We start from the raw sequence: 27,804 nt of genomic DNA on the forward strand, positions 1-27,804 counted from the left end.
AGACAACGAATCCATCCATAAAATTTATTTTATTTCATTTATTTATGGGAAAGGCAGATGCACAGAGAGAAGGAGACACACAGAGAAAGATCTTCCATCTGCTCGTTCCCTTCCGAAGTGGCCTCAACGACTGGCAATGATCTAATCCAAAGCCAATCTGATTTGAAGCCAGGAACCGGGAGCTTCTTTGGGGTCTCCCGTGCAGGTGCAGGGTCCCAAGGCTTTGGGCCATCCTTGACTGCTTTCCCAGGCCACAAGTAGTGAGCTGGATGGGAAGTGGAGCTGCCAGGACATGAACCAGAGCCCATATGGGATGCTGGTGGATACAAGGAAAGGATTTAGTTACTAGGGTATCGTGCTGGATCCGAATCCGTCTACTTTTGCCAAATAGCTTGTGGAATCATTTTTGGATAAAATATTGTGTATTAGAATATGTTTGTGTTTCTCTTTGTACAATGCAAGTGATCTAGCACTCCATTACTTGGCAAAGTTAAATCAGGAATGAGAACAAGTGTCTCAAAAGCATCTACTAGTCTTATTGCAGCATGACAAGCATCTACTAGTCTATTGCAGCATGACTCTGCCAAGTGAAAGCAAGGAACATTTAAGAGGGATAGGAGCCTGATGGTGAAAGCAGCAATTGTTACTTAGTTGGTAATGGTAGCTAACAACTTGGGTCTGTCTTTGGGTCAGGTAGCAGCTTAGGTGCTTCGTAGGAACTCATTCTTACGAAATGTAGGTACTGTTACCATCCCATTTGACAGATGAGAAATGCTAAAAACCATCTATGTGTTCCTAAAACTAAGACAGTGGTAGATGAGGGACTAGATGCTGCCTCTGAGAACATTCCATCCCGGAGGCCACTGGCACCTTCCTGACTAGGATGTGATGCTGTGAACTGAATTAGAACAAGATAGGGAGCTCTTCCTGGCACAAGGAGAAGTCACAGGGCCCTGAACCTCTTGCCGCAAGTGTTCCACCAGCAGAGTTTAGAAAAAGACAGAAAGATATTGGGAACTACATGTTGGAACCCAACTGACATACTTTGAACTGTGGCTCTGCTGCTAACTATATGACTTTGTTCATTAGTCCAAGCTGATAAAAAAAAATACTCACAATTCGTTGTGGCATTGCTACAGAGTCCTTGAAAAAAAAGTTGTCACAGAATAATGGAGAAAATGCACCAAATGTAGAATAAAATGAGGAAAATGGAAAAAGAAGCCATTTTCCAGGGTAAGGTTGTTGGGAAATGGCCCTGACATCCTGGAATTAAAATAATTTCCGTGAAAACTATTTAGCATTCATAATTTCTTAAAAAGGGACTAGAAAATATTTCACACTAATGCCATCATTGCGACAACTTTTCTAGCACCATACTACAAGTAGGGTGTGGGAAGAAACCTGACTTGGGCTTCCACAATTTCAGTTTTGCTTTTAACGAAGCCACATGTTTCGCCATGGTTTTGGTGGGTGTCACCTAAGGCCTGTAAACTGCTTTCACCCTGTGAGGAGACAGCCAGGGGCAGGGACAGCCCTTGACTCTCTATTCCACCCAGACATGGGTGTCCACATTTTTTTTTCATTTCTATGACTCCCCAGGTAGCTGTCCACACTGGATCAAAGACTTTAACTTCCCCAAAGATAAAGTGAGGTATATCGGCATGTTCCTTCTCAACAAAGCTCAAGGAGTGTAACCTTGTTGCCAACAACTTTCTCCATGGACTCATGAAATGACATATGTAGCAGCCAAGGGCAAAAATTGAATTACTTTCACCTGCTTCCAACCAAATCTGGAGGTGGCTTCCCTCCTCATATATCCTTGAGTGTTTGTCCCCGAGGAGTCTAAGATTATATTCCCCAAAATAGTAACCTCATGCTATTTTATAATATCCCAGCTGCCACAGCCCAGGAGATGATGTTATGTAGCTCCTGTCAGGAAGCAGCATGAATGGACAGTAGTGAAATACATCAGGCCTGCAGAATCATAAGCAAATCGTTGGTACAGTAATCAGGTCCAACCACCCAGATCATCAAAGGACATCCGTATACCACAGTGGGCGATATTCAAGGTGTTATGAAGAGGCTATCCCACATGGGTTGATCCAAGACTCCGAAACTGAGAGGATGAAGTGATCCAAGCAAGCTAGATGGTGACTTTGAGTCATTTTTGATTTTGAAAATTGTTTATTTTTATTAACAAGACAAACCTATAGAGAGAAGGAGACAAAGAAAAAGATCTTCTATCCAATGGTTCACTCCTCAGGTGGCCACAATAGCCAGAGCTGAGCTGGTCCAAAGCCAGGAGCTAAGAGCTTCTTCCAGGTCTTCCAGGTCTTCCATGTGGGTACAGGGTCCCAAGGCTTTGGGCCATCCTTGACTGCTTTCCCAGGCCAAAAGCAGGGAGCTGGATGGGAAGTGGAACTGCTGGGACAGGAACTGGCTCCCATATGGGATTCCAGCACAGGTAAGGTGACAGTTTAGCCATTGAGTCATCACACCAGATCTGGTGACTTTGATCTTGAGTGTGTAGGTGGGGAGCCTAGCAAGGGCAATGTCAAGGTTCCCATATCAGAAGACTGTGGGTAGAAAGTTAGATGCTCCATGCCCGAGACTAGAGATAAACCCAGTGTTTGAATAGGCCCAGATTCACAAGAAACTAGCAGAAATGTTGATCTTCAAATACGCTGTCCTCATCCATCTACCCATCCAGCCATCCACCTATCAGGTCACCCACTCCCTATGCATCCATCCATTTATCCATTCATACATTTTCCATATGTTCACTCACCAATGCACCATTTATCCATCCATCAATCCACTCAACAGTCCATATATCCATCCATCCATCCATCCATCCATCCATCCATCCATCCATCCCATTCTTTATCATTCATCATAACACTAGGCATGAAAGAAAAAAAGTTTAAAAATACTATCAACTCCTTTGCTTGGAGTTTGAATGGAAAACAATGCTGAGTGAATTGTTGCTCATATCTCTCCTAAGGATTTCCTGTGTCTCGTCTCCCAATGGAAGCAATAAGGGCCTGTCAGTCCAGCTGCTGTCCTTTGCATGCGTGTACTTAAATAGGTGTGTGGAAAGGGAAATTAAAAGATAACTATTTTGATGCAAAAATATTGAAATCCATGTATAGTTTTTTCATGATGCATATTTTTCATGAGGCTTTTTGAAGACCCCTCTGGTAATGACCCAGAGGAAGGCTGAGAAGGCAAGCTGGGCTACAGTCAAACCTCTGCAGCTCTTCTGGTGGAGAGCAAGATCTGCTTGATGAATGTCTCTACATTTCCTGTCCATTAAATGAAATAAAAATTTTAAAGGCGAAATCAGAAGAGTACTGGAATCCTGACATGCAGTGTATTCATTTACTTGCTGAGGGGAAAAATACCAGAAACTCAGCAGCTTAAACCAGCAGGCATTCATTATCTCACAGTTTCTGTGGGTCATGCGGTGAACTTGTTCTGCAAAATTCATGAGGTGAATGATGGTGTTTGCTACTTACCACCTCTCAGAGAGCTGGGCAAGATATCAGTGTGACATCTGATAGATCTGGGAGCCCAGCCGAGAGAAGGGCTTTCCAGATGAAGGAACCAAGACATAATGGGGGAATTCCAGCCCCTTTTCACTACACAGTTACCAAAGTTAAAGTTAGGTTTGAAGACCACAGCCAGTTTCAGCCAACCTGGGGCACACTGGTCTCAAAATGGAACAGTCTTTTTTTTTTTTTTTTTTTTTTTTGGTCCAACCCACTAGAGTTGATGCAAACATCATCCTGTATTAGCTGACTCTCCCACCAAAATAGCTCAGGCTTCCCTTTAGTGCATAAGTCATCATAATTATTGCAGCAGAAGGAATTATTCAACATTACACTGTGCCACTACGTGCCCATGATGTCAGCAGTATCTTCATTAAAAGGTCTTTTTTTCCCTGAATTAACACAACTACCTGGGAACCCCTGATGATGTCTTATGACATAGTCATTCTGCTCTCGTTCTCTGTGTCCAAACACAGCTGGAGAGGGTCTTTCCCTCTGTGTGCTGATGAGCAGATGGAGGCTGAGGCCCCTCTGCAGGAACTGCTATGTCCTCAGCTCGGTGACAGGACAGCGTTTTTGTAAAAATGCTCTATGTGTTTTTTGGGAACAGTCCATCAGCTTCTCCTTACCTGAATGGGTCAAAACCAGAAAGAATCATCATGGTCTTCCGGTTCATACCATAGGGAAACATTGTTTATGAAAGAGAATCTCCAGGATGTGGTACTGGATCATCCCTGACCACAAAGAGTAGTCCGTGGTTCCTTGTGGCATGTAGTGCTTGTCAACCAGGTAGTGCCAGGAATGACAAGTTCACTGATAGATTCTTGAGAGCACCAATAATCACGCATATGACAATCTTGGATCAAGCAGGCCTCTGATGTGTTGCAGATGACAAGTAGGTGTTGAAACTTGCCCAAGTCAAATGAAGACTCTATGATGGACTATGTCAATCAGTGGAGTCTTCAACGACCTCACCGAGCTGGTAGTGGCGAAAATGGCAGCGATTCATAACTGATGATCTATTAAAACCACTTGAGCAAGAATCTCAGAGCATGCCCCACATCCAGGACCTGGGGTGGGTGGGAAACTGGGTGGGGCTTCACCCCAATATCCTGCTTTACCTCAGATACAAGAAGGAAACAATATAGACATAATAGTCTTACCCACCTCCCTATAGCCCCTGAACCTTTTTACCCTAAATAACTATTGTCAACAATATAATAAAAAAAAAAAGAAGAAAAAAAAAAAGAAAAAAGAAACTTGCCCAAGTCTTGGAGACATAATGCAACAAGTCTGAGAAATAACAACAATGAATTTTCCTGCCACACTGCTAGGGCATGTGTGCACTTATGCACACACACACACACACCATTGCTTCTGCAACATGCTAAGTGGTGTTCTGGATTGCCTAGGAATAGGGGCCCCTCTTGCTCAGGACAGAGTTGGTCCTGGGCAGCTCTTTATGTGTCTGCATCACAGATCCCTGCCTTACTCCCTGAAAGGTAGAATGCTTAAATTCTGTGTGCCCACGGGGGTTTGGAAAACTCCAATGTATAAGAATCACCCACCAAAGGCAGAAGGTGTCATGAAACAAAAGAGAATAAATCCAAGAAAACAGCAATGCTAACCATCTCTAGAGGGCTTAGCAGAATCATGGTCTCAGGCAGCTGTGAGATACAGATTTCTCTACCAAAGTCTACAGATAGATGATCCCTGGGTAACCAAAGTGAACCTAAACTTTAGCAGTTGAGATGTTAGATAAGAAACATTCTGAGGTCCAGCCTGGCTGGAATAAGACCAGCTGGTTTTCTGTAGAGCTTTATTTCTTTCATAAGCCTTGGGATGACTACTGGGGGTCACATGAAGGGAAGAATAGTAGTCACATTCAAAATGGCTATGATCATGTCAAACTGAATTACTACAATAAGGAGAATAATTGAGTGGGTTTATTTACAAGAACATGGTATTCAAAGTGCATGTTGCACATTGTTTTTGGGTACCTTACACAATCTTTCACAGCTTTCACGAAAGGCATTATCCAGGGACCAACTTCCCTTCAGAGGCTTGGTGGGCTTTTGCACCCCAAGGTGAGGTGGTCACCTCCTGCATTCTGTGAGAAAGATTAGTCTCTTGTCTTATCAAAACAGACCCTCAGCATCTCCCCAGCCTTCCATCTGCTGCTGGCAACCACTGTTGGCAACTCTCTGCTTCTGTAAGCTTTAATTTTTAAGTTTCCCTTAAGAACTATTTTCTGGAGCTATGATATTTTTCTTTAAAAGAACTATTCATTAACTCCAGCCCCAAAGGCTCATAGCTGAGCACCAAGTCTTGGAGACTGAGCAAAAAACCCTAACAGGAAATTTAGGACAGTAGGGGACCCATTGAATGAAAAAGCCCATGCTTTTTTATATCCATTAATTCACTGAGTATTTGATTTTGTTGGGTTTTTTCCTTATTTTTATGTGAATATCCCATTTTTAAAGATTCATTTTTATTAGAAAGGCAGAGTTACAGAGAAAGAAGGAGAGACAGAGATAAATCAATCTTCTATCCCCTGGTTCACTTCCCAAATAACCTCATTGACAGGAGCTGAGCTGATCTGAAGCCAGGAGCTAAGGACTTCTTGCAGGTCTCCCAGGTGGGTGCAGGATCCCAAGAATCTGAGTCATCTCCCACTGCTTTCTTAGGCTGTTTGCAGAAATCTGGATCAGAACAGCAACCAGTGTCCCTATGGGATGCCAGCACCAAAAGACAGAGGGTTAGCCTGCAATGTTATGGTGTTACTCCTCTTTTTTGTCTTTCTTTGTGTTTGGCAAGAGAAACATGAAATAGAAGAGACGACTACCGCCTGCACGCTAGCTGGCTATCCAGGTAAATGTTCTTTGCAATATGTTGCACCAGTCAACTGTGGATTTCTGAAGCCTTTCCAGAGATCCTCCAAAAAGAACTCTATTCTAGTTGAGAGACATTTTGACAACTAAGAGATAGCAAACCTCTACTTTCCTTAAGCTTTCCTGCTGCATACAGAATAGTCTTTCAAAACAAGATTGAAAGCATGCATGTTGGTTTTTATAGAGACACTGGAAACCTGAAGTTTGGAATCATGTGTCATTCCCAGTGGACTCTCTCTGCATGGCAGTCTGTTCTAGGCTACTCTCCTTCACTTGTAGATGTCACTGACCCCATCCCTTCACAGAACCTTCCCTTTGAAGGTGTCTGCCCTAGCTTAGGGCTTAAGGCCAACCACAATGCTTTCATTTAGCCTTATAACGATGTTTCTCTCTCATGACCTTTCCAAATTAGATTGCATTCTTGGGTACTTCAACATATGAACGAAGGGAAGCGGCACACACAACTTACTCTTTCCCTGTTGCAATGCAGTTTTGTCAGCAGGCCAACAGAGCCCATCCCCTAGGCCTGGTTGTAATTTTTCTGTAACAAATTTACCAACTCATGATGCTATATTTATTAGAATATATATACATACATATATTTCCTATCTGGCTAGAAGAGAGATAATTCTAGTGCCTACTCCCCACTAACTAAGAAGACTGTTTCCTGTGGTTTAACAGAGCACTTTTAAAGTATCAAGCAGGATGACAGGCCCAGGATTTGATGGACATAATCTCCCTGTGCATATCCTCTTGAACTTCCTCCAGTGTCTCCTATGTCTATTTTGCCTCCGATTTTTTTCCATCTACACTGACCCATACAGTCAACATCAACTCTGGTCTGCATTATGGAGCAATAGCCCCTTAGCTTATGATCCTGATTTGCTTCCTCTGGTCCACTCTTCACAGAGCAGCTGTAATGACCTTAGTGCACTGTAAATGCACAAAGTGAAATGGAGGTGAACCAGGGCATCCTCACTTCTTCATCTATGACCCTCCCACAACTCCCATCAGCCTAGCATGCAACTGGCATTCCTCCCATGGCCGTAAGTCTGCCCTGGAGTTGCCCTGTCTTCTTTCTCAATCTCCCACTAGATCAAAGCTCTTGAGCAGGAGGCAGAGCTAGAGCCTTGATCGTGCCATCCAGCCAGCTAAACTGTTCGCAGCCTCATCGCTTGCCTTGATCCATCTTTGACCATTCATTCATTCCATCTTTGTGCTTTTCATAGCATTAGATTTTTCTTGTTCTACCGGAAACAGTCCATCCTTCAAATTATTCTCCTCTAACAGCACAGCTGTTGTCTTCCTGGCCATCACTACCACATGAAATGTTAGCAGCCCTCAGAATCCGCCTGACATTAACACCACAGGGGCCTCCAATGATGACAAACCTCTGGGTAAACAGATCCCTTCTATTAAATGGCATATTTTTTACAATTAATTTTTAATGTTCTTTACATAGTTGAGAAGGATAGATGCTTATTTGGGCCACTAATTGAGGTATGGAGGAAGGAGGGTGGGACAAATAGTTCCATTTTTTTTCTTTTTATCCTGTATATCTGTGGGTGGGAGGAGAAAAGGGGGGAGGGGGCGGCACTTCTTGTTGTCAAACTACATCAGCATCCAGGGATTGGAGAGTCATTTGATGACGCCTTTAGAGGTCCCAATGTGGGGAACAGTGTTCGTAGGGTGTTACTTGAGTGGTTTTAATAGTTCTGAGACATTGTTGGTTTTGCTGAGAAATATCTTTCCAAGGTCTACTGGTTGAAAAAGTCCACCTTATTGCATCTACACACCCAGACACTTGCCGCCAAAGCTTGGCCAGGGGTGTTGTCCAACCTATCCTGCTTTCCATCCTCTGATGAGGCACTCAACTTCCTCTGCTGGCCTAGATGATCTGACTGCATGTCTCCTGTGTATATCTGGGCATGCTATCCACTGCACAGGCATCAACAATTGAAGTGGCCTAGTCTCAATATGTGCATTCCATGATCGGACCACATTTCCCCAGTGATGTACATGGGAAGACCCCCAAGAAACCTCACCTGGGGTGATCCCAGACCTGACCCTTGTGTGGACCAGCTAGTGTGGGGTTTGGTTGAGTCTGTCACCCGCATCAGCCTAGGCACATTCTGATGAATGCAGTTGCCTGTTCAATTCTGCGCCCAGTCCCATCTCCCTTGCAAGCCAATCAGTGCTGTGGCATAGCACAAACACACACACCACAAACCCAGCCATTACACATACAAGTGGAATTACAACCTAATTGGGGTCAACTTCACTAATTCCCACTAGACCCACCACCAGTCTTGGTTCCTGCGTATGTTGGCATGTGCTACAGTCTAATCCAGCCTGTCCTGCAGACCATCCAACTCTCATACACACCCATAGGTGCTGCAGCTTAGCTCAGTCTGACCCACCCCCAGCCCACATGTATGCCAATAGGTGCTTTTGTCTTGTCCAGCCCTGGTTCTCATGCTTACCAGCAGGAGATGCAGCTCAGCAGAAGAATGCCCACAGTTTCTCTACTAGATCCAGCCCAAACCTGGAGCTTGCTCTTGCCAGGGCGTACTGCAATCCAACCTGACATGACTTGCACCCTGTCCTGGCACTTGACAGCAGATGCTGCAGCAAAGCCCAGCTGGTCCACACTTACTCTGGCTCTTGCATCTGCTAGCAGGCCTAGCCTAGCCTGGTCCTCTCTTAAACCCAGCTCACATGAAATCTAATGGATGCTGCATCCCTGCCCAGCCTGGTCTGCCCCCAAGTCCCAGCTCTCATATTCACCAGTGGGAGTTGTGGTCTAGCAGGGGAATCCCTGAAGTTCCCCTACCAGACTGCCCCCAGCCCCAAGTTTGCATTTGCCAGTTAGTGCTGTGCCCCAGTCTGGCACGGTCTGCTTTGGTGACTGCTGGTAGGTGCTGCAGCTTGGCTCCAGCTGGCCTGCTCCCAGTTCTAGTTTATGCTGGCAGGTGCTACAGCCTAGCCCAGCCTAGCCAGCTCCCAGTCCTGGTCCTTTTGTGAACTGGTGGGTATTGCAGGTCAACCTGGCCCAGCCTGCACCCCGTCCTGGCTCTTGCACTGCCAGTGGGTGCTCCATGATGGTCCAGCCCAACCATCCCCCAGACCCAGCCCACATGTATGCCAATGGGTACTGTAGCCTGACCAGGCCTGGGCTGCCCCCAATCTTGCTTTGGCTGCCCCCAACCTCAGCTGTCTCATTTACCAGTGGGAGCTGTAGCCTAATAGGGGAGTTCCCCCAACTTCCCCTATCAGAAGTGGCATAATATTTGCAAAGAATCTGCCACATTTGATGACAGACTTTGTTATCTCTAAGTTAGCTTTAATAACTAGTATCATGTAAATGCTATGCAAATAGATGCTGGACGGCTTTGTTTAAGGCATGATGGGAGAAAAAAAAGTGTGTCAGTATGTGTTCAGTGCAGATGCAGCATATTACCCAAAATATTTTCAGCTTGTGCTTGATTGAAGCTATAGAGGCAGAAGTCATGGGTGTGGAAGCCAGAGGATATTTATTTCCCAGTTATCTTTATTGCTAATACTAGCATGTGGGGTTCTAACAATATTCCCCACACCAAGTGTTTTCAAAACAGATGAAAGACCTATATGCTGATTTTTATACCAAGTGTGAAAAATGTTACGCAGACTCATGCAAATCATAACTTACATTTTCATGGATTAAATAAAATTCCTTTCCTTTCTGTTTCTCCAGTTTCTCGCCAGCATTTCTCCTCTTATCTCTAAAGGGTAAGACTTCACTGACTTACTCATGTTTGACTGAATTTGTGTATCCTTGTGTATCATGCCTTCACTCTCCTGTAATTCTTTCTACTTCTGCAAAAGGGAATTTTCTCACCTCATCTCCCATTGGAGAATGTTCTGCTGGTGGAAAAGTTTACTCTAAGTCTTACCGTTAAGATTCTGTAACAAGAAATGATTTATCCCACAGCAATCAGCTCTTTCAAACATTGCTGCCTCTGCTTCTTTGAAAAGTGCCAGCCATTTACTTAATCATGACTTCTGCTGTAAGTTCACTGTAACAATGACTAATACATTTCTGTGTTGCAAGAAGTATATGTGAGTCAAAGAAAGACTGATCATTGTTTCACAGTTTGCTCTTTGGTCTCTTCAGTCTTTCTGCTTGACACTGATATGTGTGCCTAGAGGTTGAAGAACAACTACCATATCGCAACAAGCCTCAGAGCCTGCCTAGAGGATCAGGCAAAGGCTCGGGTTTTCTGTTGATTGACCAACGCAGTGTAGGAAAATAGATCTCTCACCTGTCATGGAATATACAGGAAATAACTCTTCTCCCGGCTGACAGGTTAGACGTGCTCATTCCTCCATTTGACAAATACGAGAGTACTTCAAAACATCTCTGGAGAAACCGCAATGAAAACCTACTTTGTTTTGGTGCAAAAAAATGTTGGAATCTATACTTAGTTTTGTTTCCCTAGTATGTATGGATGTTTTGAAATGCCTTTGTATTTTGAAGTACTTGCTATGGGTCAGACATTGTTTCTGTGCCCTTACCTTTAACTACACGGTGTGTGAGGTTACAATGAACAACTTTTTAATGTGTCCACTTATATTAGTTTTTTCTTTACCATCCTGAGTGTGACACACCAAGGAAAACTTGCTGGTCTTTTCTCTCTTTTCCTTTGGTTATTGACTCCCAAGTTTTAATTAGACATAGGATTCCCTTAAATGAAGATTACAATTGTCAATGTCCACTGTGTTTTAATATGCTTCAGGAAAGGAGAAGTGGGAGGAAGGTCACAGTGACTTCCAGGAAGAAGAGTGCCCTGACTCTTCCTTTTTTTTTTCTCTGAATGAAATGCAGATATGGCAGCTAGAAGTTGAGCCATCATGGTGACCATGAAGTGGAATGTGCAGGAGATGAGAGAAAAACAAGAAATTTGAACACATATTTGGATGCTGAAAGTCAGATGCTGCTGTGGTAGCTGAGTTAGGAGGGGAAAGAAATTTCCAATCTGCAGTGCCTGTAGAGAGTGATATCAATGGAAAGAGTGTCATCTGTCCCTGAAATGCCCAGGAGTTAGAAGCAGCACTTGGGCTGGTGGGCTGACGTGAGTCTGTATATAAAAGTCACACTCATCAGACAGCTTCACTCTCCACACAGAAGCATGGTGCTCCTTCCATTACTGCCTCCAGGGATGACACAGGAGTGTTAAGCTCTGCAGAGGCAAACACAAGTGCTGCATGTGAGGAAATCAATTAACTGCAGATAGGGCAGAAGATGCTACAATTGAGGAAATGTTTTTATGAACAGCAATTTGACTTGAGACCTCTTTTTCGCCCATTTTCTCCCCTGGAACACCCTTTCGGGGGGCATGTCAGACTAGAAAGCAAGATCCAACTGTAGGTTTCTAAAAGACACCTTTTAGATTCACAGAAAAAAAGAGATTGAAAAAAGGACTTAAAAAAGGATGATGGTGGGGGAGTCTCAGGACAGGGCATCACATTCCGGGATCCCAGATGCCAACCACCGCGTGCATGTGGTGAGCTGTCCCCGGGCCTGCCTGGGCTCCGGGGGCTGCTGCCTTCGGGGTAAGTACACTGACTGGGGGGAGAAGTCCCCCAGTGACTGGGCAGGCCAGGGCCCACCCACCGCCCTCATTGAGCGGTGGATGGGATTGGGGAGGGGTGCAACCTTGGGCCTGGGGGTTTAAACTTTCTGCAGCCTGCTGGCTGCGGGCGGGTCTCAGGATGTGGCATGTCATGCCATTTGGCGCCAGGCTCTGCCTTCTGGCCGCCTGGCCAGGGAGCTCTGGGGTTTTGCTTCGGGAACCATATGCGGGGGTAGATTCTGTGGGAAATGTGTGGGCCAAAACCTACGGAAATTCTAGCCACTCTGGTTAGCTCAAGAGTTGGGGTGGTGATGGTCTAAGCTAGGTGTGACCAAGGACCCTGCCATCAATCACAGGTAAAGGAACCCGCAACAGTCTGCACTGGTCAAGGCAGCAGCACCCGAATGTGCATCCTGAATAGGCTGGGGGTGGGCCGGGCTGCAACATTCACCAGCTCATACAAGGCCAATAGGAAGGCCAGACTGTGCAAGGCAATGGCCTAAAACCCAATGGCATGTATGAGAACTGGATCTGGGAGTGGATCAAGTGGAGGAATTTGGGAAACTCCCCTGGCAGGTCATAGCTCCCACTGGTGAACACATGGTCCAGACCTGGGAGTCAGACAAGCTGGGCAAAGTAGCTCCATTGGCTGGCTAATGTGTGAGTTGGTAATGGAACTGGATGTACAGGGCAGGACTGAGCAAACCTTAGCCTACAAGCAAAACTAGAAACCAGGATGGAGCACAGGTCATGCTGAGCTAGGCTCTTGCACCTACTGGTCTGCATGAGTCAGGGATGCTAAGCCACAGTGTCTAAGGCAGAGGCCAGAACAGGTGAGGGGCTGAGCCAAGCTGAGTCAGAGCAACCACTGTCATGCACATGATCTATGGCTGGGCATAGGCCCAGTTGGGGAGCTAAGGAGGACAACCTAGCTGGGTTGAGGTTCCCACCAAGGGGCACATGGGCTGGAATGGGGGCTGCGTTCTGATCAGGAAACGGTTGTAGTCTCCCTTGGCACAAATATGGACTGGGACTGGACATACCAAAGACTGGACATACCATCTTGTGCTCTGAAGGACCAGGGTAGATAATGGGCCGGACTAGGCAAGGTCTCAGCCCCTACTGAGCCATGTGTGAGCCGTATGTGGGTATGGATGAGCCGTGGCTGGGCTGAAACATCCAACAGTAAGAACCAGATTGGGTTGAAGGCCAGTCAGGAAAGGCCACTGTTCCTGCTAGGACAGGAGGTGAACTGAGTCGCTGGCTCATGGACCCCTTGGTATGCGCGAAATCTGGCATTGGGAGAGGTTCTGATGGAGGAGCCTGGGCAACTGCTCTGGCAGGACACAGACCCTGCAGGTAAGCACAGGAGGCATGATAGGAAACAGCCCAGAATAAGAGGTCATGGAAAGTTTCCCACTGGCATACATTTGGCATGGGTCGGGGGCAGACCAGGCTGAATCAGTTCATGTCATCCACTGGCAAATCCGAGCACCAGAACAGAGTGTGGGTCAAGCCAGGTTCGGTCATGACAAAAACCAGTGCACAATACGGAATGCCAAGGTAAGTTTCCCTGTACTGGATGTGGCTGCAGCGCCCATCCAGCACGTGTGAGAACCAGGAAGGGAGGGGGCAGAGCTGGCAGGGGGTACTCCCTTGATGGACATCCACTCCCACTGGAGAGCGTGAGCTGGGATGGGGGCAGACCAGACTAAGCAGGGTTACAACACCTGTGGGCCTCATATGCGCTTGATCAGGGAAAAGCCAGGCTGGGCGGATTACTGGTGCAAACAAAATTAGAGTGGGTGAGGGTTGTTTGGGCTTAGTCGCAGCATCAGCTGGCAGAAGCTGGCACTGGGGACTAATTCTGTCAAGTCAAACCACAGAACCACCTGGAGAGTGCATAATCCGGTAGTGAGAGGGACCTGGGAGGGAAATAGTGGGATCCTCCCTCTTGGGTTACCACTACTACAGGAGGGCAGAAAAACTAGGACAGGGACTGGGGTGACTAGACAGAGAGGCACCCAACAAAATCCGTGAGGGCTGGATAGTTGAGCTGGCTAGATGGAACTAAGCTTCAATATCCATCAACATGTACGAGAGCCAAATGGGATGTGGAACAGACTGTAATAGTCTGCTGCTACACATACTGGCAAACCAGGACAGGGGCGGGCCTGGTGGGGGTTATTGTGGATCGCTCTGACTAGGCTGCAGCTCCCACTGGTTTATGTGAGGGCCGAGTATGTACTGGGGAGAACCAGGCTGGACTGCAACACCCATGGGTTCCAGTGGAAGTTGGGGCTGAAAGCAGAACCAACCCAGCAATTGCAATCACCAGCTAGCTGATCGGGGCAATGGACTATGCCAGGCCCTGTGCTTGCTAGCACATACAAGAATCTGATCTGGGAACACGTCAGACAAAGTTTCTTTGGAGATCTCTCCAATTGAAATGCCGGACTCAGAATCCTAACCAAGAAAAGGCAGAAGACAGAACAAGTCAAACAACCACCTCAGCTATATGTTGGCAGCAAAATACTGGGCAAATGGAGACTCTATGATGGACTATGTCAATCAGTGGATTCTTCACCGACCTCATCATGCTTGGAGTGGCGAGATTGTCAGTGATTCATAACTGGTGAACCATCAAAACCACTTGAGCAAGAATCTCAGAGCATGCCCCACATCCAACACCTGGGTTGGGTGGGAAACTGGGTGGGGCTTCTCCCTCAGTATCCCCCTTTACCTCAGATACATGAAGGAAACAATATGGAAATAATAGTCTTACCCACTTTGCTATAGCCCTTGAACCTTTTTACCCTAATTAACTGTGTAAAGATTGTCAATAATATAATAAAAAATGAAAAAAGCAGTTGATCTAACTCAAAAATTCAAAAAAAAGGATGATGGGATACATACATATATACATATATATACATATATATGGTATAGAGTGTAGCCAGAGAAATTAGATTAATTGCATTAGTACAAGAAAAAATAGGTTTTGCCTTAAGAAATATCAGAAGAAAAGAGGGATATTTTATAAATATAAAGAGTAAGCACAGCAGAAACTACAGATGTAAGTGCACAGGGCTCAACTACATGAGGCAGGTACTGGAAGAAGAACGAAGCAATGTAATACTGATGGCTGAAGACTGTAATAATATTCCCACAATGACAGATGATAAACTATTTAGAAACTGTATAGAATATATACAATGAATGAGACTGTTGACCAACTTGACCCAATGGACATGCGCGGAACACACTTCTGTCGACAAAAGCATCATTTCCAAAACTACAAGAAACATTCTGAAGGACAGACTGCTTTTCCAGCTATAAAAGAAGCTGTCTTAATTTGTCGTGTCTGTTTAGCCGATTGCTACAAACGCAGTAGGCTAAAACAATAGGAGTTCATTACCTTACATTCTGGACTCTGAACATCTGAAACCATTTATTAGATTGGCAGCAGGAAGTTAAGGCGGAACGCACTCCTTCCCGCAGCTGTAGGGGGACATGTATCCCGTGCAGCTTCCAGCTGTTGGTGATTGAGGTGAAGGCCGAACCCCTTCCTTCTCAGCCTCCTTCCTCACTTCACCTTTTTCTCACTCTACTATGCTCATCTAAGGACTGGCTGCATGGCCCAGGATAATCTCAAGACCCTTCATGTAATCACATCTACAAAGATGCTACTTACATGCTGTGTACCATTTGCAATTTCTAGATATTGTGACATGAATATCTTGGACAGAACTGCTGTTTCAGCTTATCGTTCATGCAAACATCCGTAAATTCACAAAGCTTAAGGTAATGCAAAACATGTTCTAGGGCTAAATTTGTAAATTAGCAATCAGCAAGAGAAATACATACGATAATTTATGACATAATTGGAATTAAACTGTAGGCTTCTAAGTATTCATGTGTAAGAGGAGTTGTTTGAGATATTTAAAATATCTTGAATGGGATGAAAATGAGAGCACGCAATTTCAAAAATTATGGGAATATAGTAAAGCAATGCTTAAGGGAAAATTTGTTCATTTAATTTCTTGGATTTGAAAAGAAAAAATTCCTAAAAAAATAAGAATAACCTGACTCCTTGATCAAGGAACTAAAAAGATAAATAGAAAGAAGGAAGCAGTGAGGATTAATGAAGAAATTGGTGAAAAAATAGATCGATTCACGAAATCAATGAATGAAACATTTTTTCTTTGGAGAGAGCAACAAAATTGAAAGCCATTTGGTATATTTCTTAAGAAGGGAATTAAAAACTGTAATCCAAAACAGCAAAGTGACTTCATAGAAATCAAAAAGATTACAGTTATATTATACATTATTGCAAGGAAACACAACCAACAATCAGATGAAATGGACAAATTCTAGAAAGATCCAAGTGAAAGTGATACAAGTAAAAAACATAAATAGGTGCTTGTGAAGTAAGAGAAACCAAGCATCCTGCAAAGAAAACCCTGAGCTCAGATCATTTTACTAGCAATCACTTTCCAACAGTTAAGGAATAAACATTCTACAAGTCCTACAACAATTTCTTCAGAATATATTGCAAGGAACCCCTGCCACTTTGGGGACTAGTGTCACCAGAAGGCCAGATACATATCGGCAACACCAAATACATATCCTATACATTCACAAACGCTTTTTAAGAAATGTTTACAGCTGATGACAGATTACCAGGTCTTTGCAGAGAGCAGGTTGATTCCAGAACTTCTCCCTGATTTGCCTTGGAGTAGGAGGTTGGAACAGCAGGGAGCAGTGTCCTGTGTACTACGGGCAGGAGCAGGGGTGTGGCAGCCATTGCCGCTGGATGGACATGGCCATGGTGTAGGTCTTACTGGAGCACCACCCTCACAGACAAGCGGCCCCTACTCCAACTCCTCAGTGGGTCCCAGTAGCAATGCAGCTACTCCCTAAAGGGGAGCAACACAGCCCACCCTGGATTCTGCAGGAATGTCCGGGACATTTGAATCAGGCCTTGGTGAAGAAAAAGGAATTATAAGTTGGAAAGCTATTTCAAACTATCTGGGGCTAAAGACCCTGGAACCAGTGTCTGCATTGGCTAAATACGGACAGTTCCACAATACCACATATTCAAGGACAAAAATGGAAGATCCATTTGCTAGTGTTTCTGAAATTCATCTGAAGGGGTCAACCGTCAGCTTGACAAAACCTGTGACTGTGTATTCAAACTGAACAAAAGGTGATGACTTTGAATAACTTTCTTTGGATATATCATCTTCTCAAGTATGCTGGATGTTAGAGGATATTAGGCAGCATTGAGCTCTGTGGCAGAGCTTGCCACATGACAGAAGATCTAAAGCTTCCTTATATTTAATATTCCAGGTTAAATAATAATATTTTTGTAAATGGCTTTCTGATGTTTTAAAACAAAAATGCTGTATTTCTAAAAGACAAAAATACATGCACCTAATTTAGCAGTACATGAGCATTAAACAGGATGCCTGAGTGGGTTTGGCTTGACATCTGAAAATCATTCAAGTTACCACATTTAGAGAAAAAAGTTAAATACTATGAGATCATTTCAATATAACTGAGGAACATAAATTTTTGGTAAATATTTTGAACAAACCAAGACTAAGGAAATCTCCAATAGCAAATAAATGGCATCTAGGAGAACTCTACAGCTAATACAGAATTTGTTTGTGAATGACTTCCACATCTAGCTACTTCAATAAAGTGAGAAAAATATGATCATGGGGAAAATGTTCAACATCATTTCATAGGGAAATGCAAATTGATGCTTTATTTAAATTCTATAATAAATGTATTAAAATGACTGTGGTTTTTAAAACTAGAAATAACTAGATGACTAGAAACTGTAACCCTTGTGCATTGATCAAGAGAATGCAAGATGGTTCAAACATTTGGAAAAGTACCTTGAAACTTCTTAAAAGGTTGACTCTAGGCCTAGCCCTTCCACTGCTGGTACTGACAAGAAAGAAATAAAACCACATCTACTCATATTTGTGCCAGTATTTCATAGCATCTCTCTGTTTCTCCCTCATTTCTCTGCCTTTTAAATGCCTATGAAACCAGAGAGTCAAGATAGCAGAATAGAGTAAGGACACGTTTAAACAGATGGAGGAATATTAGCCAGTGTGAAACAGAGATGGCACATTCCAGGAAATAGGAGAGGAAAGAAAAACAACAGAGGGGTACCTGAAGAATGACAGATACAGGAAAGCAGAGGACATAGCAGTATGATATTGCAGTGACTGATACCCCAGCAGCACTCAGCAAAGTGGCATGGCAATCTGAATTGTACCAGCAACCAGAACTCCACCAGCAACCAGGTGGGAAAGGACATTCACTGGAAGTTCACGAGGTAAAGAACTGTCCATTCTGCTGGTCTGTTTTATTTGACCAGGAGCAGAGACAAAGCAGCAGATCCCAGACGGGCAGTGTGGGAGCAGGGTGGATTTCACAACACAGTCTGCTCCCTACAGCTGTATCCAGGTGCCATTTTGTTTAAGGAGGCAAGGGCTATGTACAGTACTGTGTATGCACTGAGCTGGAGTGAACTCATTTCTGGCTTAGCAAACTGCAACAACATGGCATCCTACAGGGTTCACCCAAGAGAGGTCTGGGTAGCCCTCAGACCCAATGGCTAGCAATTCAAAAACTCTAGTAGTGGCACATCAAGTGTCATTTTGTACACTGTGGAAAAACTTTAAGACTGCAGGGACAACATTGAGCTGTGCATGCTGTGAGCTCAGCGAGAACTCACTGAGCTCAGTGCATTGCACTGGTCCCACAGGAAAATAATACTGACTGTGGCATCGTACTGATCAAAATAGGTCCATGTGGCCCTCAGACCTAACGGCCAACAGCTTTTAGCAAGATCACCACCAACAGCAACCTAACTATATAGGACACCTGGTGTCTCCCTAATCCTGGGACCTACTCCAACCAGAAATGGGAGAAGGGGACAGACAATGGTGCAGCCTCAGCATGGTATCACAGGAGGTAGAGACTGGTGAGCCAGGAACTGGGGTTACGGAGACCATGGTGGAAATCTAACGTAAGAACCCAGACCTGGAACTTGCTGAAGGGAGTGCCACAAGTGACTGCAAACAAAGAGCCATGTACCAACTGCAATAAGTAAATTTGAACTGTAGACCTGTGGGTGACACAGCTTAGAAACCTGCCCCAAGCAGAAGAATCTGATAACCAAAAGTACAATGACCAAGAGCAAAAGCACAGACACAGGCACAATGAATATTACTGAAGACTACCTGTAAAGGAGCAAAAGCCTTTGCCAACTTCAGAGTTCATTAAGGAAGACATTGAGAAAATGGAGATACAGAATTTAAAACACTTGTTATAAAACATCTTATTAACAATGAGAAGCACATAAAGCAGGCGTTCGAGGAATTTAAGGAATATGTCACACAGGAAATAAATCAAATGAAAGCTGATATATCTGAGATGAAGAATAGTGTGGAGCAAATTAAAAGTACAGTGGAGAGTCTCCAACATAATGAAGGCAGCAGAAGAAAGAATCTCAAAATTAGAAGATATTTCCTGTCAGCAAAGGGGAACAAAAAACAGCTGGAAGTAGAGCTGGATCAGGCAAAAAAAAGTATTCAAGAATTGAAAGACACTATTAAAATACCAAATATAAAAGTTATGGGAGTCCCAGAAGGTGCAGAAAGAGAAGCTGTGTTTAAAAATGTATTCAAAGAAATAATAAGGGAGAATTTCCCATAATCTAGAGAAAGAATTGGGAAACAACATCCAGGAGGGGTACAGAACTTCCAACAGGCTTGACCAAATGTGATCTTCACCACGACACATGATAACCAAGCTCTCTGTAATTGAACATAAGGAAAAGATCCTTAAATGTGCACGTGAAAAAAAATTAATCGACATATAAAGGAATACCAATTAAATTCACAGAAGGTCTCTCACAGGAAACTCTACAGGCCAGAAGAGAATGGAGCAACGTATTCCAGATTCTAAAAGCAAAAAATTGTTAGCCCAGGATTACATACCCAGCAAAACTTTCCTTTTTCTTTGAAAATGAAATAAAATTCTTCCACAGGAAAGAAAAGTTAAAAGAGTATGCCTCTTCCAAACCTGCCCTACAAATGATACTTCCAGATGTTCTCTTGTCAGAGAAAAGGAATAGTGTCCACCAAAACCAAAGGCAAGTGTGAAGAACATCCCAGCGAAATAGTAACAGAAGACTATGAACAACCCATTGCTAAAATGACAGGACCAAATTACCACCCATTCATATTAACCCTGAATGCAAATGACTTACACTCATCAGTGAAATGTCATGGATTAGTAGACTGTATTAAAAAATAAAGCCCATCTATTTGTTGCCTATAGGACACGCATTTCACCAACAAAGATCAGCAGAAACTGTATCTCGTGGATTTTGATTTTTTTTTTGTTAGTTTCATCTCTTCAGCACACTTTCTTCTGATTAAATTCTTGAATGAGTCGGATCATAGAGTAGCATCATTTACTTCAAGAAGGTTCTTGATTTTCATTTCTTCAGTGACATATTAATTATTCAGTTGCATGTTATTTAACTTCATCATGTTAATTTCTTTTTTTTTCTGTTCTTGATTTTGTTTTGTGGCTTTTCATTTAAGAGAATATATAATAACTGTGTAATGGAGGCTATCATATCTAGTATCATATTATTTAACTTCATGGCAGCGTAAATTTCTATTTTTCTTCCTATTGTTGATTTTGTATTGTTGCTTTTCATTTAAGGGGATGTATAGTAACTGTGTAATGGAGACTATCATACCCAGATGTGAGGATACAATGCAGTATGCATCTCTACTTTCAGACAAAGATGGGCTTCCAATGAAATTGTTTACTCTACTTGACAATAGGATGCTGGACTCTGCCATTGTCCATGCCCACAAAGATGGACATATGTAATGTATGAAGAACCATACTATAGTAATGATATAGGGGAACTTAGTGAAGGGGGAGGGAATTGAGGAGAGGATAAGGGAAATACTAGGGCCCATGGGACTGTATCATAAAATGATAATAATAAAAAGAAGTAAAATAAAAAAAAACTCCATGAAAGTCTCAAAGGCACCAAGTGCATTGAAAACTCCTGCTGCTCATTAAGGTAGTCGTTGCACTGATAGGCCAGTCCCCACAATGTACATATGTGTGTTTGTTCATCTCTATGAAAAAATTGTTATTTATCTTATCTGTGCAGATGCACATTGCTTCATGCTTCCTGGAGTGCCTGATGATTTTGGATTTCTTCTTTGCTTAAATCACCCATCATTCTTTGCTACTTCGGTAGCTCTTCTGTGCCTTTAATCAGAGGCAATTGATTAATCCAATCATTTTGTGTGTGCTATTCTAGAACTTTCTTGCTTTATTTGTTGTTGATTTGTAGGTGATTAATTATAACCAAAAGGTATAATATGTGTGGATTAGATCTTCTATTTGGTTGTTATTTTTGTCTATGCTCTAAGATTTTCTTTTCTTTAGGAATTGTATCACTTACTGAGAGGGAAATGCTGAAGTTCTCAAGTGTAATTCTTTGTCCCTTTTGCTATTGAACTCTGTCAGTTTCGACTTCACATATTTTGAGGCTCGATTACTGAGCATGTATTGACTCTTATTATATTTAATTAGCAGATTGATCCTTTAATAAGAGTAGACACCCTTTATGCACGGGGGATTTGTTTCAAGACAATCCAATGAATGCTTGGAATAGTATCTAACCCTATATACACTGGTTTTTTTGGTCCTGTACATATATATCCATGATAAAGTTTAATTTATAATTTAGGTACAGAAAGGACTTTACAGTAAGGCAATAATAAAATAGAATAATTATAGCAATATACAGTCATAGAAATTAGGAAAATTGCTATGTCCCTTTCAAAAACTATTTTTATACTGTACTCTTCTTGTTGTGAAGATTTTATGACATATTGCATATGTGATGAGATGGGGTGAAGTGAGTAACACAGGCATTGTGACGTAGTGGGTTACTACAAAAGGACCACTGGCATACAAGTGCTGTGTTACCAAGACAGTCAACCTGACAAACTGGAGAGCTTCTAAGTGATTTCCTGGCAGGTGGTGTAGACAGCACAGATATTCACATTGTGACTCAAAAATAGTATGTGATTTAAAACTCATGTTGTATTTATTTCTGGGGTTTTTAATTTAAGATTTTTTTTTATCACAATTGACTATGAGTAATAGTCAAAGGACATGTCAGATCAGGAAGAGCCAGTGCATTATGTAACATGGCTCTTTATCTCCAATAAATTTTCTGCTCAGAGATTTATTTAATTTGGTGTTTACATAATTAGGTATGCTTTAAACATGATTACATAATGCATTTTTATTCTTTTATTTAAACTTTTTTGTATGTTAAATTTGTGAAGAGTATCTTGTAAACCAATGTGAAATTTATAGCATCCTTTAAAATCCATTTCAACAGCTTTTTTTGGGGTGTGTTTAGACCATTTACATTAAATGCAAATTTGGTATACCAGGACTTAAATCTACCAATTCATAATTTGTTTCTTGTTTCTTCCTCTTATTTCCCTGACCATCTTGGCGCCCTGTAGGTTCTTAAACATTTTTAGAATTTTTCACTGATTTGCTTAAAATATCTCTGAGTTTTTTTTAGTTTCTTTATTGGTTGCTCAGAATTTGAAAATACACCAATATTGGGTAGGCATTATGGTAGGGCGGGCTACGTTACCATTTGGAATGTCTATCCCATACTGGAGTGGCAGGAATCAAATTCCAGCTCTGTTTCCTATGCAGCTGCCTGCTGATGCACCTGGGAGGTAGCAGGTGACAGCCCAGTGCTGGAGATGCCATCACCTGTGAGCAAGACCCTGGGTGCTGGCATCGACCTCAGGCACCCACAGTTGTTGCACACATTTGGAGAAGGAGCCAGTGGAAGATATCAGTCTCTCTATTTCTTCTTCTTTATGTATCTGTTGTCCTGCCCTTGAAATAAATAGACAAAAACTACATATTTAATCTAATACAGTGTAGTGGTATCACCATTTTAACACCTCAGAGTGTGAACGTTTATTTTCTATACATCTACATCATCTTGTCTACACTACTAAACGGTGTTACTACTTTTGTTTCTATCTTTAAAATTTCTAAAACTCTGAAAATCGTGGTGAGTCTGTCTACATTATTGATGGCCAGTGATTTTCCTGTCCTTGGCACATGATCGTTTTGCTTTTTCTTTTCCAGTATGCTTATCCGGTACATTACAGTGATTGATTTTCAAGTGTTAGGTTCACTTATTTTTGTTTGTTTGTTTGAATGTCTCATTGATGACAGGCTTTTTGCTTCCATACGTCTCCTGGCCTTTCTCTCCTGCTTCTGCCTTCATGATCGTGGTAAGCATCAAATTAGTATTCAAAGCAAAATGCTGGCACTCATCAGACTGACTCCTCATATATCTGAAAGAAATTATGTTCTTTTTTCTCTAAGCTGTTTCTATGTTTCATCAGCAAGAGCTGTGCTACCTGATTACTCTTGAAACTCCTAGAAAAGCAAGACTTGGGGTGAATGTCGGCATTTGGTACCAGATTGCTGGTTTGAGTCCAGCTTCTCCACTTTCCATGTCATTGTCACATGGTAACAACTTAGCTCATTTCATTACAATGCTGACTCCAGATGTGGGCTTCCTAACCATTAGGATTGCTCTTACTTCCCAGGATGCTATAGCAAGCTCTTCGCTGGTTTACACTCCAGCTCTTGATTTATTCTGCTTGTGGTACTTTCCTTCTTGTGAAATAAGCTGTATATCGGGCTCGGCAGCATGGCCTAGTGGCTAAGGTCCTCGCCTTGATCCCATATGGCCGCTGGTTCTAATCCCGGCAGCTCCACTTCCTCTCTATCTCTCCTCCTCTCAGTATATCTGACTTTGTAATAAAAATAGAATAAATCTTCAAAAAAAAAAAAAAAAACAGCATCTCACAACTCCACCCTCTTTGAAACAGGGAAAGTTTCACACTGAAGCAGGCTTTGTGATGAGGGGAGCCAGGCCCTGTGAATATTGCCCTAGATGCCTCAGCATTGTTGAATGCCTAACAACACCAAGAGGTGTCACTTGGTGCCTCCAAGCCCTCTACAAAGATGTACACAGGGACAGAGGTTTTTTAAAACAACGAAAAATGTGGCACAACTCTGGACATTAAGCAATGCAAATGATGTTGTTGTTCAGCAAAGATACCAGATAAAATCGAGTCAGGGGTGGGGATTCTTTCTCAATGGGGTGTAGTCCTGCCCTTGTGTCTGTTCCACATACCAGGAGCACAGGCAGAGGTGGGCAGTGGGACAGGGATGCTGGCACGAAATGTGGATTATGCAGCTAGTGTAAGCACAGTGTTTAGTGAAAGACAACTGCTTTGGATCACCCAAAAGAAGTTTACTCTACATTTTTATTTGAGCTTTCTAAGTAATCTTTAAAGCCGTAAGGGAAAGCTACATCAAATGTCAATTATCTACAGTTCAGAAACCTGGTTATGTTTTTAAAAAAAGCTCAAATAGGCTCTTAGAATGACAGCAGAAGAAATGACATTGTGATTCAACAATCAAGGGAGAAACGATGATCGTGGCCACTAGACTTTGCAGTAAACATTTCTTTATAGATGAAAAAACCTTTGAGAAAGAAGAATCTTCTAGGCATTGCTTAATCCACTCTCCACAAAGAGGCACTGTTTGCATACATAATTTCAAGCATTTACGCTGGATATCTACTGCAGTGCTGAACACACACGGGAAGTAGCTGCCAATAAACCCTACTTGAATTGGATTTTTCTTTACTCTTAATCCTTCCCAAGGAGGAACAGTAAGAAAAGAATGGCATGCTTTTCTTGAGCATTCCCATCTAGAAAATGGCATGTATTTATTCACTCTCACTTCTCTTCTATATTCTGAAACCAAATGTGCTGGTAAATGTGTGACAACCAGCTCTTACAACAGGTATTTAAAGAAATTTGTTGATTTCTGTGGTTGGAGCACTGTGATTAAGGATCAGTCAAGCTGTAAGTGTGAAATCTCTGAACACAATGTCATACCAGAATGTAGTATTTTCACAACACAGACTCAATAGACGCAAAAAGTTTGAAAACACATGTAAAACCTAGTAAAAGGAAGTTATAAGTTTTGAGTACTTTGTTCTCTTGATGTCTCTTCCTTTTAAAAAAATTATTAATATAAGAAGAAAAAATGTCATGTGTTTCATAAATAGAATTCTAAGAAAATTACCATACTTCCTTCTTCACTCCCTCGCCTTTATTTATTTCTTTTCCTTTAATTTTCACAATGACATAATTTAATTTACTTTATAATCACAGGCTCTATACACCAATAACTACAATGTTCAACAACTTAGAAGTGGAAAGACTGCCGTTCCGCAGGAATACAACCAAAGTTAGAAACAGCAACTCAATCATGAGATGTCAGTTTCATCCTCAAACATTTTTGTATTTTCTGTTAATTACTACATGTCAGAGAAAACATATGATATTTGCCTGTTTTGGAAGTGTTTATTTCCCTAAACATAATTGCATCCAATTTGTTGCAAAAGACAAGATTTGATTCTTTTTTATGACTGAGTCCATCCAGTCTCAACTAATGGACATCTGTATTGATTCCTTATCTCAGCTATTAGGATCTGAGCTTTTTGTATTTATTACCACTATTGATAAAGCAACATTTAATTATTATTTCATAAAAGTTTGTTCATACAATATTTAAAAAATCCATTTTAAATTTAAAATTTAATTGAAGGATGGAGCATATAGAGAGATTGTCTGTCTGCCTGCTCACTTCATGTATGCCGCTGACAAGGATGGATCAGGTTGAAGCCAAGAGTCAGAAACTCAATCCAGGTTTTCCATGTGGGTGGCAGGAGACCAAAACACTTGAATGTCATCTGCTGTATTCTAGAGTGTACATCAGTAGGAAGTTGGGCCATGAGTGGATTTGGGACTTGAACCAGGCACTACAATATGGCGTGTAGTTATCCCAAATTGCAACTTTTTTTTCTTGAAAGGCATGGTTAGAGAGGGAAAGAGAGAGAAAAGTCTTCCCCTCACCCCAGGCTGGTTTACTCCCCAAATGACTACAACTGGGATTTGGTCAAGCTGAAGCCAAGAGCTCCATCTGGGTCTCCCACATGACTTGCAGGGACTCAAGCACTTTGGCCAATTTCCATTGATTTTCCAGGTGCAATGTCAGGAAGCTGGGTTGAAGTGAAGCAACTGAGACTTGAGAACCTGCTCTTATATGGGATACTGGCATCTTTGGCCACAGCTTAACCCACTGCACCACATTTTTGTCCCCTAATGATGACTTTAATAACAGATAACTCTGAGAAGAGACTACAGAAATCAATGCAGTATACCCTTTTGACTGTATCTTTGGTTCTTTGTTGTAAGGATTCCAGTTCCTCTCCCTGCAATGTGAGGTGGGTCACCCTCTGCTAAAGTTTAGCTTCATTCACTTCCTCCTTCAGTTCTTTAGTAGAAGATACTGCTATGAAAGCTTTCACTTCCAATCAACACAAACACAGGGCGAACTATGGATCATAAAATCCTGATGAAGGCTTGATTAATACGATGCATGATATGGAAAGAATGAAGAACAACAGACATGGAAAACGAGCTTTCACAGAATCTAACACCCTTTCATACCAAACCTTCCCGACACTGAGACAGAAATTCAATTAAAGGCAGCTAGAAAAAACTCACAGCTAATATTATCCTAAGGGCGAGAAAGGAATGTTCTTCCCTCAAACATCAGGTCTGCCTTCACCATTCACATTGAATTTTGAACCACAGGCAATTAGGAGAAAAAAGAATACATGAGTGAATGAAGGAAGGATAAAGGAGGGATGGAGAAAGGAAGGAAGGAAGGAAGTCCAGAATCTAGATTATAAAGGAAAAGCAAATCTTCTCTATTTGAAGATGATGTGATCTTGTATATACAGAATCCTGATTAGTCTACTATTAGAACTAAAAAACAATTTAAGCAGGGCTGCAGCATAAAAAAACAACACACAAGTATTATTATTTTTATAAGGAACTTTTTGAAATGAATATTTGGCAAAGAACATCCTGGACTAAAATCAAGAACACAATTTCATTTTTAACAGCATCAAATAGAATAAAATGGGCCGACATTGTGAGCTCAGTGGGTTAAACTGCTGCCTGGTAAGGCTTGCCTGTTTGATTGCAGTCATTCTAGTGGGTTTGATGTGGTTGATATCTCTTTGTGGCTTTTATTTACATTTTCTTAAGAATTCATGATGTTAAATATTTTTAATGAATGTCTTAGCCATTTATAGCATATCCTTTTCAGAGACACATCTACTCAAGTCATTTATACGTTCAAAAAATTGATCTAGTTTTAAGAGTACGAATCTTTCAACTTTGTTCCTCAGTTTTTGGATTATTTTAGGTACTTTATATTTCCATATACATTTTTAGATCACTTTTCAACTTTTGCCAAAAAATCCAGCTGGGATTAGGAATTGTGGTGTGTTTACATCTTAACAACACTGTCCTTACATTTACCTAAATCGCTCTCATTTCCTTGTAACTTTTTATAGGTTTGTTTATGTATTGCAGAGTTAGAGAGAAGATGAAGGGGGAGATGGGGGTTTCACTGCTAGCTCATTGCCCAAATGGCCACAAAATCCAGGGCTCAGCCAGCAGCTAGGAATCTCCCACATGG

This window comes from Ochotona princeps, chromosome 14, assembly GCF_030435755.1.
Source record: "Ochotona princeps isolate mOchPri1 chromosome 14, mOchPri1.hap1, whole genome shotgun sequence".
In the NCBI taxonomy this organism is placed as follows: domain Eukaryota; kingdom Metazoa; phylum Chordata; class Mammalia; order Lagomorpha; family Ochotonidae; genus Ochotona; species Ochotona princeps.